The sequence below is a fragment of the Pongo abelii genome, chromosome 3 (genome assembly GCF_028885655.2).
Source record: "Pongo abelii isolate AG06213 chromosome 3, NHGRI_mPonAbe1-v2.0_pri, whole genome shotgun sequence".
NCBI lineage: Eukaryota > Metazoa > Chordata > Mammalia > Primates > Hominidae > Pongo > Pongo abelii.
In genome coordinates this window covers 81,010,128-81,026,410 of record NC_071988.2, presented here as the reverse complement: position 1 = coordinate 81,026,410, position 16,283 = coordinate 81,010,128, and positions in this window count along the sequence as shown.

The window sequence follows — 16,283 nt, the reverse complement described above, 5'->3', positions numbered from 1 at the left end:
ATTCTTTGAAACTTCTTTATGATGTGTGCATTCAACTCACAGAGTTGAACCTTCTTTTTCATGGAGCAGTTTGGAAAGAGTCTTTTTGCAGCATCTGCAAGTGGATATTTGGAGCTCTTTCAGGCCTTTGTTAGAAGCGGGAATATCTTCCCATAAAAACTAAACCGAAGCATTCTCACAAACTGCTTTGTGATGTGTGTGTTCAACTCACAGAGGTGAACCTTTCCTTTGCTAGAGCAGTTATGAAACACTCTTTTTGTAGAATCTGCAAGTGTTCATTTGGAGCGCTTTGAGGCCTATGGTGGAAAAAGAAATATCTTCATATATAAACAAGGCAGAAGCATTCTCAGAAACCCCTTTATGATGTGTGCATTCAACTCAGAGAGATAAGCCTTCCTTTTGATAGAGCAGTTTTGAACCTGTGTTTTTGCAGAATCTGCAAGTGGATATTTGGAGCCCTTTCAGGCCTTCGTTGGAAACGGGAATATCTTCCCATAAAAACTAAACAGAAGAGTTCTGTGAAACTGCTTTGTGTAGTATGAATCCAACTCACAGAGTTGAACACTTCCTTTGAAAGAGCAGTTTTGAAACACTCTTTTTGTAGAATCTGCAAGTGTTCGTTTGGAGCGCTTTGAGGCCTATGGTGGAAAAGGAAATATCTTCACATATAAACCAGGCAGAAGCATTCTCAGAAACCTCTTTATGATGTGTGCATTCAACTCGGAGAGATAAGCCTTCCTTTTGATAGAGCAGTTTTGAAAGTGTGTTTTGGCAGAATCTGCAAGTGGATACTTAGAGCCCTTTCAGGCTTTCGTTGCAAACGGGAATATCTTCCCATAAAAACGAAACAGAAACGTTCTGTGAAACTGCTTTGTGAAGTATGAATCCAACTCACAGAGTTGAACACTTCTTTTGAAAGAGCAGCTTTGAAACACTCTTTTTGTAGAATCTGCAAGTGTTCATTTGGAGCGCTTTGAGGCCTATGGTGGAAAGGGAAATATCTTCACAGAAAACCTAGACAGAAGCATTCTTTGAAACTTCTTTATGATGTGTGCATTCAACTCACAGAGTTGAACATTCCTTTTCATGGAGCAGTTTGGAAAGAGTCTTTTTGCAGCATCTGCAAGTGGATATTTGGAGCTCTTTCAGGCCTTTGTTAGAAGCGGGAATATCTTCCCATTAAAACTGGACAGAAGCATTCTCACAAACTGCTTTGTGATGTGTGTGTTCAACTCACAGAGGTGAACCTTTCCTTTGCTAGAGCAGTTATGAAACACTCTTTTTGTAGAATCTGCAAGTGTTGATTTGGAGCGCTTTGAGGCCTATGGTGGAAAAAGAAATATCTTCACATAAAACCTAGACAGAAGCATTCTTTGAAACTTCTTTATGATGTGTGCATTCAACTCACAGATTTGAACATTCTTTTTCATGGAGCAGTTTGGAAAGAGTCTTTTTGCAGCATCTGCAAGTGGATATTTGGAGCTCTTTCAGGCCTTTTCTAGAAGCGGGAATATCTTCCCATAAAAACTGGACAGAAGCATTCTCACAAACTGCTTTGAGATGTGTGTGTTCAACTCACAGAGGTGAACCTTTCCTTTGCTAGAGCAGTTATGAAACACTCTTTTTGTAGAATCTGCAAGTGTTCATTTGGAGCGATTTGAGGCCTATGGTGGAAAAAGAAATATCTTCATATATAAACAAGGCAGAAGCATTCTCAGAAAGCTCTTTATGATGTGTGCATTCAACTCAGAGAGATAAGCCTTCCTTTTGATAGAGCAGTTTTGAAACTGTGTTTTGGCAGAATCTGCAAGTGGATATTTGGAGCCCTTTCAGGCCTTCGTTGGAAACGGGAATATCTTCCCATAAAAACGAAACAGAAACGTTCTGTGAAACTGCTTTGTGAAGTATGAATCCAACTCACAGAGTTGAACACTTCTTTTGAAAGAGCAGCTTTGAAACACTCTTTTTGTAGAATCTACATGTGTTCATTTGGAGCGCTTTGAGGCCTATGGTGGAAAAGGAAATATCGTCACATAATACCTAGACAGAAGCATTCTTTGAAACTTCTTTATGATGTGTGCATTCAACTCACAGAGTTGAACCTTCCTTTTCATGGAGCAGTTTGGAAAGAGTCTTTTTGCAGCATCTGCAAGTGGATATTTGGAGCTCTTTCAGGCCTTTGTTAGAAGCGGGAATATCTTCCCATAAAAACTGGACAGAAGCATTCTCACAAACTGCTTTGTGATGTGCGTGTTCAACTCACAGAGGTGAACCTTTCCTTTGCTAGAGCAGTTATGAAACACTCTTTTTGTAGAATCTGCAAGTGTTCATTTGGAGCGATTTGAGGCCTATGGTGGAAAAAGAAATATCTTCATATATAAACAAGGCAGAAGCATTCTCAGAAAGCTCTTTATGATGTGTGCATTCAACTCAGAGAGATAAGCCTTCCTTTTGATAGAGCAGTTTTGAAACTGTGTTTTTGCAGAATCTGCAAGTGGATATTTGGAGCCCTTTCAGGCCTTCGTTGGAAACGGGAATATCTTCCCATAAAAACTAAACAGAAGAGTTCTGTGAAACTGCTTTGTGTAGTATGAATCCAACTCAAAGAGTTGAACACTTCTTTTGAAAGAGCAGTTTTGAAACACTCTTTTTGTAGAATCTGCAAGTGTTCGTTTGGAGCGCTTTGAGGCCTATGGTGGAAAAGGAAATATCTTCACATATAAACCAGGCAGAAGCATTCTCAGAAACCTCTTTATGATGTGTGCATTCAACTCGGAGAGATAAGACTTCCTTTTGATAGAGCAGTTTTGAAACTGTGTTTTTGCAGAATCTGCAAGTGTATATTAGGAGCCCTTTCAGGCCTTCGTTGGAAACGGGAATATCTTCCCATAAAAACTAAACAGAAGCGTTCTGTGAAACTCCTTTGTGAAGTATGAATCCAACTCACAGAGTTGAACACTTCTTTTGAAAGAGCAGCTTTGAAACACTCTTTTTGTAGAATCTGCAAGTGTTCATTTGGAGCGCTTTGAAGCCTATGGTGGAAAAGGAAATATCTTCACATAAAACCTAGACAGAAACATTCTTTGAAACTTCTTTATGATGTGTGCATTCAACTCACAGAGTTGAACATTCCTTTTCATGGAGCAGTTTGGAAAGAGTCTTTTTGCAGCATCTGCAAGTGGATATTTGGAGCTCTTTCAGGCCTTTGTTAGAAGCGGGAATATCTTCCCATTAAAACTGGACAGAAGCATTCTCACAAACTGCTTTGTGATGTGTGTGTTCAACTCACAGAGGTGAACCTTTCCTTTGCTAGAGCAGTTATGAAACACTCTTTTTGTAGAATCTGCAAGTGTTCATTTGGAGCGCTTTGAGGCCTATGGTGGAAAAAGTAATATCTTCACATAAAACCTAGACAGAAGCATTCTTTGAAACTTCTTTATGATGTGTGCATTCAACTCACAGAGTTGAACCTTCTTTTTCATGGAGCAGTTTGGAAAGAGTCTTTTTGCAGCATCTGCAAGTGGATATTTGGAGCTCTTTCAGGCCTTTGCTAGAAGCGGGAATATCTTCCCATAAAAACTGGACAGAAGCATTCTCACAAACTGCTTTGAGATGTGTGTGTTCAACTCACAGAGGTGAACCTTTCCTTTGCTAGAGCAGTTATGAAACACTCTTTTTGTAGAATCTGCAAGTGTTCATTTGGAGCGATTTGAGGCCTATGGTGGAAAAAGAAATATCTTCATATATAAACAAGGCAGAAGCATTCTCAGAAAGCTCTTTATGATGTGTGCATTCAACTCAGAGAGATAAGCCTTCCTTTTGATAGAGCAGTTTTGAAACTGTATTTTTGCAGAATCTGCAAGTGGATATTTGGAGCCCTTTCAGGCCTTCGTTGGAAACGGGAATATCTTCCCATAAAAACTAAACAGAAGAGTTCTGTGAAACTGCTTTGTGTAGTATGAATCCAACTCACAGAGTTGAACACTTCCTTTGAAAGAGCAGTTTTGAAACACTCTTTTTGTAGAATCTGCAAGTGTTCGTTTGGAGCGCTTTGAGGCCTATGGTGGAAAAGGAAATATCTTCACATATAAACCAGGCAGAAGCATTCTCAGAAACCTCTTTATGATGTGTGCATTCAACTCGGAGAGATAAGCCTTCCTTTTGATAGAGCAGTTTTGAAACTGTGTTTTGGCAGAATCTGCAAGTGGATACTTAGAGCCCTTTCAGGCCTTCGTTGCAAACGGGAATATCTTCCCATAAAAACGAAACAGAAACGTTCTGTGAAACTGCTTTGTGAAGTATGAATCCAACTCACAGAGTTGAACACTTCTTTTGAAAGAGCGGCTTTGAAACACTCTTTTTGTAGAATCTACATGTGTTCATTTGGAGCGCTTTGAGGCCTATGGTGGAAAAGGAAATATCGTCACATAATACCTAGACAGAAGCATTCTTTGAAACTTCTTTATGATGTGTGCATTCAACTCACAGAGTTGAACCTTCCTTTTCATGGAGCAGTTTGGAAAGAGTCTTTTTGCAGCATCTGCAAGTGGATATTTGGAGCTCTTTCAGGCCTTTGTTAGAAGCGGGAATATCTTCCCATAAAAACTGGACAGAAGCATTCTCACAAACTGCTTTGTGATGTGTGTGTTCAACTCACAGAGGTGAACCTTTCCTTTGCTAGAGCAGTTATGAAACACTCTTTTTGTAGAATCTGCAAGTGTTCATTTGGAGCGATTTGAGGCCTATGGTGGAAAAAGAAATATCTTCATATATAAACCAGGCAGAAGCATTCTCAGAAAGCTCTTTATGATGTGTGCATTCAACTCAGAGAGATAAGCCTTCCTTTTGATAGAGCAGTTTTGAAACTGTGTTTTTGCAGAATCTGCAAGTGTATATTTGGAGCCCTTTCAGGCCTTCGTTGGAAACGGGAATATCTTCCCATAAAAACTAAACAGAAGAGTTCTGTGAAACTGCTTTGTGTAGTATGAATCCAACTCACAGAGTTGAACACTTCTTTTGAAAGAGCAGTTTTGAAACACTCTTTTTGTAGAATCTGCAAGTGTTCGTTTGGAGCGCTTTGAGGCCTATGGTGGAAAAGGAAATATCTTCACATATAAACCAGGCAGAAGCATTCTCAGAAACCTCTTTATGATGTGTGCATTCAACTCGGAGAGATAAGCCTTCCTTTTGATAGAGCAGTTTTGAAACTGTGTTTTGGCAGAATCTGCAAGTGGATACTTAGAGCCCTTTCAGTCTTCGTTGCAAACGGGAATATCTTCCCATAAAAACGAAACAGAAACGTTCTGTGAAACTGCTTTGTGAAGTATGAATCCAACTCACAGAGTTGAACACTTCTTTTGAAAGCGCAGCTTTTAAACACTCTTTTTGTAGAAGCTACATGTGTTCATTTGGAGCGCTTTGAGGCCTATGGTGGAAAAGGAAATATCGTCACATAATACCTAGACAGAAGCATTCTTTGAAACTTCTTTATGATGTGTGCATTCAACTCACAGAGTTGAACTTTCCTTTTCATGGAGCAGTTTGGAAAGAGTCTTTTTGCAGCATCTGCAAGTGGATATTTGGAGCTCTTTCAGGCCTTTGTTAGAAGCGGGAATATCTTCCCATAAAAACTGGACAGAAGCATTCTCACAAACTGCTTTGTGATGTGTGTGTTCAACTCACAGAGGTGAACCTTTCCTTTGCTAGAACAGTTATGAAACACTCTTTTTGTAGAATCTGCAAGTGTTCATTTGGAGCGATTTGAGGCCTATGGTGGAAAAAGAAATATCTTCATATATAAACAAGGCAGAAGCATTCTCAGAAAGCTCTTTATGATGTGTGCATTCAACTCAGAGAGATAAGCCTTCCTTTTGATAGAGCAGTTTTGAAACTGTGTTTTTGCAGAATCTGCAAGTGGATATTTGGAGCCCTTTCAGGCCTTCGTTGGAAACGGGAATATCTTCCATTAAAAACTAAACAGAAGAGTTCTGTGAAACTGCTTTGTGTAGTATGAATCCAACTCACAGAGTTGAACACTTCCTTTCAAAGAGCAGTTTTGAAACACTCTTTTTGTAGAATCTGCAAGTGTTCGTTTGGAGCGCTTTGAGGCCTATGGTGGAAAAGGAAATATCTTCACATATAATCCAGGCAGAAGCATTCTCAGAAACCTCTTTATGATGTGTGCATTCAACTCGGAGAGATAAGCCTTCCTTTTGATAGAGCAGTTTTGCAACTGTGTTTTTGCAGAATCTGCAAGTGTATATTTGGAGCCCTTTCAGGCCTTCGTTGGAAACGGGAATATCTTCCCATAAAAACTAAACAGAAGCGTTCTGTGAAACTCCTTTGTGAAGTATGAATCCAACTCACAGAGTTGAACACTTCTTTTGAAAGAGCAGCTTTGAAACACTCTTTTTGTAGAATCTGCAAGTGTTCATTTGGAGCGCTTTGAGGCCTATGGTGGAAAAGGAAATATCTTCACATAAAACCTAGACAGAAGCATTCTTTGAAACTTCTTTATGATGTGTGCATTCAACTCACAGAGTTGAACATTCCTTTTCATGGAGCAGTTTGGAAAGAGTCTTTTTGCAGCATCTGCAAGTGGATATTTGGAGCTCTTTCAGGCCTTTGTTAGAAGCGGGAATATCTTCCCATTAAAACTGGACAGAAGCATTCTCACAAACTGCTTTGTGATGTGTGTGTTCAACTCACAGAGGTGAACCTTTCCTTTGCTAGAGCAGTTATGAAACACTCTTTTTGTAGAATCTGCAAGTGTTCATTTGGAGCGCTTTGAGGCCTATGGTGGAAAAAGAAATATCTTCACATAAAACCTAGACAGAAGCATTCTTAGAAACTTCTTTATGATGTGTGCATTCAACTCACAGAGTTGAACCTTCTTTTTCATGGAGCAGTTTGGAAAGAGTCTTTTTGCAGCATCTGCAAGTGGATATTTGGAGCTCTTTCAGGCCTTTGTTAGAAGCGGGAATATCTTCCCATAAAAACTAAACCGAAGCATTCTCACAAACTGCTTTGTGATGTGTGTGTTCAACTCACAGAGGTGAACCTTTCCTTTGCTAGAGCAGTTATGAAACACTCTTTTTGTAGAATCTGCAAGTGTTCATTTGGAGCGCTTTGAGGCCTATGGTGGAAAAAGTAATATCTTCATATATAAACAAGGCAGAAGCATTCTCAGAAACCCCTTTATGATGTGTGCATTCAACTCAGAGAGATAAGGCTTCCTTTTGATAGAGCAGTTTTGAACCTGTGTTTTTGCAGAATCTGCAAGTGGATATTTGGAGCCCTTTCAGGCCTTCGTTGGAAACGGGAATATCTTCCCATAAAAACTAAACAGAAGAGTTCTGTGAAACTGCTTTGTGTAGTATGAATCCAACTCGCAGAGTTGAAAACTTCTTTTGAAAGAGCAGTTTTGAAACACTCTTTTTGTAGAATCTGCAAGTGTTCGTTTGGAGCGCTTTGAGGCCTATGGTGGAAAAGGAAATATCTTCACATATAAACCAGGCAGAAGCATTCTCAGAAACCTCTTTATGATGTGTGCATTCAACTCGGAGAGATAAGCCTTCCTTTTGATAGAGCAGTTTTGAAACTGTGTTTTGGCAGAATCTGCAAGTGGATACTTAGAGCCCTTTCAGGCCTTCGTTGCAAACGGGAATATCTTCCCATAAAAACGAAACAGAAACGTTCTGTGAAACTGCTTTGTGAAGTATGAATCCAACTCACAGAGTTGAACACTTCTTTTGAAAGCGCAGCTTTTAAACACTCTTTTTGTAGAATCTACATGTGTTCATTTGGAGCGCTTTGAGGCCTATGGTGGAAAAGGAAATATCGTCACATAATACCTAGACAGAAGCATTCTTTGAAACTTCTTTATGATGTGTGCATTCAACTCACAGAGTTGAACTTTCCTTTTCATGGAGCAGTTTGGAAAGAGTCTTTTTGCAGCATCTGCAAGTGGATATTTGGAGCTCTTTCAGGCCTTTGTTAGAAGGGGGAATATCTTCCCATAAAAACTGGACAGAAGCATTCTCACAAACTGCTTTGTGATGTGTGTGTTCAACTCACAGAGGTGAACCTTTCCTTTGCTAGAGCAGTTATGAAACACTCTTTTTGTAGAATCTGCAAGTGTTCATTTGGAGCGATTTGAGGCCTATGGTGGAAAAAGAAATATCTTCATATATAAACAAGGCAGAAGCATTCTCAGAAAGCTCTTTATGATGTGTGCATTCAACTCAGAGAGATAAGCCTTCCTTTTGATAGAGCAGTTTTGAAACTGTGTTTTTGCAGAATCTGCAAGTGGATATTTGGAGCCCTTTCAGGCCTTCGTTGGAAACGGGAATATCTTCCATTAAAAACTAAACAGAAGAGTTCTGCGAAACTGCTTTGTGTAGTATGAATCCAACTCACAGAGTTGAACACTTCCTTTCAAAGAGCAGTTTTGAAACACTCTTTTTGTAGAATCTGCAAGTGTTCGTTTGGAGCGCTTTGAGGCCTATGGTGGAAAAGGAAATATCTTCACATATAATCCAGGCAGAAGCATTCTCAGAAACCTCTTTATGATGTGTGCATTCAACTCGGAGAGATAAGCCTTCCTTTTGATAGAGCAGTTTTGCAACTGTGTTTTTGCAGAATCTGCAAGTGTATATTTGGAGCCCTTTCAGGCCTTCGTTGGAAACGGGAATATCTTCCCATAAAAACTAAACAGAAGCGTTCTGTGAAACTCCTTTGTGAAGTATGAATCCAACTCACAGAGTTGAACACTTCTTTTGAAAGAGCAGCTTTGAAACACTCTTTTTGTAGAATCTGCAAGTGTTCATTTGGAGCGCTTTGAGGCCTATGGTGGAAAAGGAAATATCTTCACATAAAACCTAGACAGAAGCATTTTTGAAACTTCTTTATGATGTGTGCATTCAACTCACAGAGTTGAACATTCCTTTTCATGGAGCAGTTTGGAAAGAGTCTTTTTGCAGCATCTGCAAGTGGATATTTGGAGCTCTTTCAGGCCTTTGTTAGAAGCGGGAATATCTTCCCATTAAAACTGGACAGAAGCATTCTCACAAACTGCTTTGTGATGTGTGTGTTCAACTCACAGAGGTGAACCTTTCCTTTGCTAGAGCAGTTATGAAACACTCTTTTTGTAGAATCTGCAAGTGTTCATTTGGAGCGCTTTGAGGCCTATGGTGGAAAAAGAAATATCTTCACATAAAACCTAGACAGAAGCATTCTTTGAAACTTCTTTATGATGTGTGCATTCAACTCACAGAGTTGAACCTTCTTTTTCATGGAGCAGTTCGGAAAGAGTCTTTTTGCAGCATCTGCAAGTTGATATTTGGAGCTCTTTCAGGCCTTTGTTAGAAGCGGGAATATCTTCCCATAAAAACTAAACCGAAGCATTCTCACAAACTGCTTTGTGATGTGTGTGTTCAACTCACAGAGGTGAACCTTTCCTTTGCTAGAGCAGTTATGAAACACTCTTTTTGTAGAATCTGCAAGTGTTCATTTGGAGCGCTTTGAGGCCTATGGTGGAAAAAGAAATATCTTCATATATAAACAAGGCAGAAGCATTCTCAGAAACCCCTTTATGATGTGTGCATTCAACTCAGAGAGATAAGCCTTCCTTTTGATAGAGCAGTTTTGAACCTGTGTTTTTGCAGAATCTGCAAGTGGATATTTGGAGCCCTTTCAGGCCTTCGTTGGAAACGGGAATATCTTCCCATAAAAACTAAACAGAAGAGTTCTGTGAAACTGCTTTGTGTAGTATGAATCCAACTCACAGAGTTGAACACTTCCTTTGAAAGAGCAGCTTTGAAACTCTCTTTTTGTAGAATCTGCAAGTGTTCATTTGGAGCGCTTTGAGGCCTATGGTGGAAAGGGAAATATCTTCACATAAAACCTAGACAGAAGCATTCTTTGAAACTTCTTTATGATGTGTGCATTCAACTCACAGAGTTGAACATTCCTTTTCATGGAGCAGTTTGGAAAGAGTCTTTTTGCAGCATCTGCAAGTGGATATTTGGAGCTCTTTCAGGCCTTTGTTAGAAGCGGGAATATCTTCCCATTAAAACTGGACAGAAGCATTCTCACAAACTGCTTTGTGATGTGTGTGTTCAACTCACAGAGGTGAACCTTTCCTTTGCTAGAGCAGTTATGAAACACTCCTTTTGTAGAATCTGCAAGTGTTCATTTGGAGCGCTTTGAGGCCAATGGTGAAAAAAGAAATATCTTCACATAAAACCTAGACAGAAGCATTCTTTGAAACTTCTTTATGATGTGTGCATTCAACTCACAGAGTTGAACCTTCTTTTTCATGGAGCAGTTTGGAAAGAGTCTTTTTGCAGCATCTGCAAGTGGATATTTGGAGCTCTTTCAGGCCTTTGCTAGAAGCGGGAATATCTTCCCATAAAAACTGGACAGAAGCATTCTCACAAACTGCTTTGAGATGTGTGTGTTCAACTCACAGAGGTGAACCTTTCCTTTGCTAGAGCAGTTATGAAACACTCTTTTTGTAGAATCTGCAAGTGTTCATTTGGAGCGATTTGAGGCCTATGGTGGAAAAAGAAATATCTTCATATATAAACAAGGCAGAAGCATTCTCAGAAAGCTCTTTATGATGTGTGCATTCAACTCAGAGAGATAAGCCTTCCTTTTGATAGAGCAGTTTTGAAACTGTATTTTTGCAGAATCTGCAAGTGGATATTTGGAGCCCTTTCAGGCCTTCGTTGGAAACGGGAATATCTTCCCATAAAAACTAAACAGAAGAGTTCTGTGAAACTGCTTTGTGTAGTATGAATCCAACTCACAGAGTTGAACACTTCCTTTGAAAGAGCAGTTTTGAAACACTCTTTTTGTAGAATGTGCAAGTGTTCGTTTGGAGCGCTTTGAGGCCTATGGTGGAAAAGGAAATATCTTCACATATAAACCAGGCAGAAGCATTCTCAGAAACCTCTTTATGATGTGTGCATTCAACTCGGAGAGATAAGCCTTCCTTTTGATAGAGCAGTTTTGAAACTGTGTTTTGGCAGAATCTGCAAGTGGATACTTAGAGCCCTTTCAGGCCTTCGTTGCAAACGGGAATATCTTCCCATAAAAACGAAACAGAAACGTTCTGTGAAACTGCTTTGTGAAGTATGAATCCAACTCACAGAGTTGAACACTTCTTTTGAAAGAGCAGCTTTGAAACACTCTTTTTGTAGAATCTACATGTGTTCATTTGGAGCGCTTTGAGGCCTATGGTGGAAAAGGAAATATCGTCACATAATACCTAGACAGAAGCATTCTTTGAAACTTCTTTATGATGTGTGCATTCAACTCACAGAGTTGAACCTTCCTTTTCATGGAGCAGTTTGGAAAGAGTCTTTTTGCAGCATCTGCAAGTGGATATTTGGAGCTCTTTCAGGCCTTTGTTAGAAGCGGGAATATCTTCCCATAAAAACTGGACAGAAGCATTCTCACAAACTGCTTTGTGATGTGTGTGTTCAACTCACAGAGGTGAACCTTTCCTTTGCTAGAGCAGTTATGAAACACTCTTTTTGTAGAATCTGCAAGTGTTCATTTGGAGCGATTTGAGGCCTATGGTGGAAAAAGAAATATCTTCATATATAAACAAGGCAGAAGCATTCTCAGAAAGCTCTTTATGATGTGTGCATTCAACTCAGAGAGATAAGCCTTCCTTTTGATAGAGCAGTTTTGAAACTGTGTTTTTGCAGAATCTGCAAGTGGATATTTGGAGCCCTTTCAGGCCTTCGTTGGAAACGGGAATATCTTCCCATAAAAACTAAACAGAAGAGTTCTGTGAAACTGCTTTGTGTAGTATGAATCCAACTCACAGAGTTGAACACTTCTTTTGAAAGAGCAGTTTTGAAACACTCTTTTTGTAGAATCTGCAAGTGTTCGTTTGGAGCGCTTTGAGGCCTATGGTGGAAAAGGAAATATCTTCACATATAAACCAGGCAGAAGCATTCTCAGAAACCTCTTTATGATGTGTGCATTCAACTCGGAGAGATAAGCCTTCCTTTTGATAGAGCAGTTTTGAAACTGTGTTTTGGCAGAATCTGCAAGTGGATACTTAGAGCCCTTTCAGGCCTTCGTTGCAAACGGGAATATCTTCCCATAAAAACGAAACAGAAACGTTCTGTGAAACTGCTTTGTGAAGTATGAATCCAACTCACAGAGTTGAACACTTCTTTTGAAAGAGCAGCTTTGAAACACTCTTTTTGTAGAATCTACATGTGTTCATTTGGAGCGCTTTGAGGCCTATGGTGGAAAAGGAAATATCGTCACATAATACCTAGACAGAAGCATTCTTTGAAACTTCTTTATGATGTGTGCATTCAACTCACAGAGTTGAACCTTCCTTTTCATGGAGCAGTTTGGAAAGAGTCTTTTTGCAGCATCTGCAAGTGGATATTTGGAGCTCTTTCAGGCCTTTGTTAGAAGCGGGAATATCTTCCCATAAAAACTGGACAGAAGCATTCTCACAAACTGCTTTGTGATGTGTGTGTTCAACTCACAGAGGTGAACCTTTCCTTTGCTAGAGCAGTTATGAAACACTCTTTTTGTAGAATCTGCAAGTGTTCATTTGGAGCGATTTGAGGCCTATGGTGGAAAAAGAAATATCTTCATATATAAACAAGGCAGAAGCATTCTCAGAAAGCTCTTTATGATGTGTGCATTCAACTCAGAGAGATAAGCCTTCCTTTTGATAGAGCAGTTTTGAAACTGTGTTTTTGCAGAATCTGCAAGTGGATATTTGGAGCCCTTTCAGGCCTTCGTTGGAAACGGGAATATCTTCCCATAAAAACTAAACAGAAGAGTTCTGTGAAACTGCTTTGTGTAGTATGAATCCAACTCACAGAGTTGAACACTTCTTTTGAAAGAGCAGTTTTGAAACACTCTTTTTGTAGAATCTGCAAGTGTTCGTTTGGAGCGCTTTGAGGCCTATGGTGGAAAAGGAAATATCTTCACATATAAACCAGGCAGAAGCATTCTCAGAAAACCCTTTATGATGTGTGCATTCAACTCGGAGAGATAAGCCTTCCTTTTGATAGAGCAGTTTTGAAACTGTGTTTTGGCAGAATCTGCAAGTGGATACTTAGAGCCCTTTCAGGCCTTCGTTGCAAACGGGAATATCTTCCGATGAAAACGAAACAGAAACGTTCTGTGAAACTGCTTTGTGAAGTAAGAATCCAACTCACAGAGTTGAACACTTCTTTTGAAAGAGCAGCTTTGAAACACTCTTTTTGTAGAATCTGCAAGTGTTCATTTGGAGCGCTTTGAGGCCTATGGTGGAAAAGGAAATATCTTCACATAAAACCTAGACAGAAGCATTCTTTGAAACTTCTTTATGATGTGTGCATTCAACTCACAGAGCTGAACATTCCTTTTCATGGAGCAGTTTGGAAAGAGTCTTTTTGCAGCATCTGCAAGTGGATATTTGGAGCTCTTTCAGGCCTTTGTTAGAAGCGGGAATATCTTCCCATTAAAACTGGACAGAAGCATTCTCACAAACTGCTTTGTGATGTGTGTGTTCAACTCACAGAGGTGAACCTTTCCTTTGCTAGAGCAGTTATGAAACACTCTTTTTGTAGAATCTGCAAGTGTTCATTTGGAGCGCTTTGAGGCCTATGGTGGAAAAAGAAATATCATCACATAAAACCTAGACAGAAGCATTCTTTGAAACTTCTTTATGATGTGTGCATTCAACTCACAGAGTTGAACCTTCTTTTTCATGGAGCAGTTTGGAAAGAGTCTTTTTGCAGCATCTGCAAGTGGATATTTGGAGCTCTTTCAGGCCTTTGTTAGAAGCGGGAATATCTTCCCATAAAAACTAAACCGAAGCATTCTCACAAACTGCTTTGTGATGTGTGTGTTCAACTCACAGAGGTGAACCTTTCCTTTGCTAGAGCAGTTATGAAACACTCTTTTTGTAGAATCTGCAAGTGTTCATTTGGAGCGCTTTGAGGCCTATGGTGGAAAAAGAAATATCTTCATATATAAACAAGGCAGAAGCATTCTCAGAAACCCCTTTATGATGTGTGCATTCAACTCAGAGAGATAAGCCTTCCTTTTGATAGAGCAGTTTTGAACCTGTGTTTTTGCAGAATCTGCAAGTGGATATTTGGAGCCCTTTCAGGCCTTCGTTGGAAACGGGAATATCTTCCCATAAAAACTAAACAGAAGAGTTCTGTGAAACTGCTTTGTGTAGTATGAATCCAACTCACAGAGTTGAACACTTCCTTTGAAAGAGCAGTTTTGAAACACTCTTTTTGTAGAATCTGCAAGTGTTCGTTTGGAGCGCTTTGAGGCCTATGGTGGAAAAGGAAATATCTTCACATATAAACCAGGCAGAAGCATTCTCAGAAACCTCTTTATGATGTGTGCATTCAACTCGGAGAGATAAGCCTTCCTTTTGATAGAGCAGTTTTGAAAGTGTGTTTTGGCAGAATCTGCAAGTGGATACTTAGAGCCCTTTCAGGCCTTCGTTGGAAACGGGAATATCTTCCCATAAAAACGAAACAGAAAAGTTCTGTGAAACTGCTTTGTGAAGTATGAATCCAACTCACAGAGTTGAACACTTCCTTTGAAAGAGCAGCTTTGAAACACTCTTTTTGTAGAATCTACATGTGTTCATTTGGAGCGCTTTGAGGCCTATGGTGGAAAAGGAAATATCGTCACATAATACCTAGACAGAAGCATTCTTTGAAACTTCTTTATGATGTGTGCATTCAACTCACAGAGTTGAACCTTCCTTTTCATGGAGCAGTTTGGAAAGAGTCTTTTTGCAGCATCTGCAAGTGGATATTTGGAGCTCTTTCAGGCCTTTGTTAGAAGCGGGAATATCTTCCCATAAAAACTGGACAGAAGCATTCTCACAAACTGCTTTGTGATGTGTGTGTTCAACTCACAGAGGTGAACCTTTCCTTTGCTAGAGCAGTTATGAAACACTCTTTTTGTAGAATCTGCAAGTGTTCATTTGGAGCGATTTGAGGCCTATGGTGGAAAAAGAAATATCTTCATATATAAACAAGGCAGAAGCATTCTCAGAAAGCTCTTTATGATGTGTGCATTCAACTCAGAGAGATAAGCCTTCCTTTTGATAGAGCAGTTTTGAAACTGTGTTTTTGCAGAATCTGCAAGTGGATATTTGGAGCCCTTTCAGGCCTTCGTTGGAAACGGGAATATCTTCCCATAAAAACAAAACAGAAGAGTTCTGTGAAACTGCTTTGTGTAGTATGAATCCAACTCACAGAGTTGAACACTTCTTTTGAAAGAGCAGTTTTGAAACACTCTTTTTGTAGAATCTGCAAGTGTTCGTTTGGAGCGCTTTGAGGCCTATGGTGGAAAAGGAAATATCTTCACATATAAACCAGGCAGAAGCATTCTCAGAAACCTCTTTATGATGTGTGCATTCAACTCGGAGAGATAAGCCTTCCTTTTGATAGAGCAGTTTTGCAACTGTGTTTTTGCAGAATCTGCAAGTGTATATTTGGAGCCCTTTCAGGCCTTCGTTGGAAACGGGAATATCTTCCCATAAAAACTAAACAGAAGCGTTCTGTGAAACTCCTTTGTGAAGTATGAATCCAACTCACAGAGTTGAACACTTCTTTTGAAAGAGCAGCTTTGAAACACTCTTTTTGTAGAATCTGCAAGTGTTCATTTGGAGCGCTTTGAGGCCTATGGTGGAAAAGGAAATATCTTCACATAAAACCTAGACAGAAGCATTCTTTGAAACTTCTTTATGATGTGTGCATTCAACTCACAGAGTTGAACATTCCTTTTCATGGAGCAGTTTGGAAAGAGTCTTTTTGCAGCATCTGCAAGTGGATATTTGGAGCTCTTTCAGGCCTTTGTTAGAAGCGGGAATATCTTCCCATTAAAACTGGACAGAAGCATTCTCACAAACTGATTTGTGATGTGTGTGTTCAACTCACAGAGGTGAACCTTTCCTTTGCTAGAGCAGTTATGAAACACTCTTTTTGTAGAATCTGCAAGTGTTCATTTGGAGCGCTTTGAGGCCTATGGTGGAAAAAGAAATATCTTCACATAAAACCTAGACAGAAGCATTCTTTGAAACTTCTTTATGATGTGTGCATTCAACTCACAGAGTTGAACCTTCTTTTTCATGGAGCAGTTTGGAAAGAGTCTTTTTGCAGCATCTGCAAGTGGATATTTGGAGCTCTTTCAGGCCTTTGTTAGAAGCGGGAATATCTTCCCATAAAAACTAAACCGAAGCATTCTCACAAACTGCTTTGTGATGTGTGTGTTCAACTCAC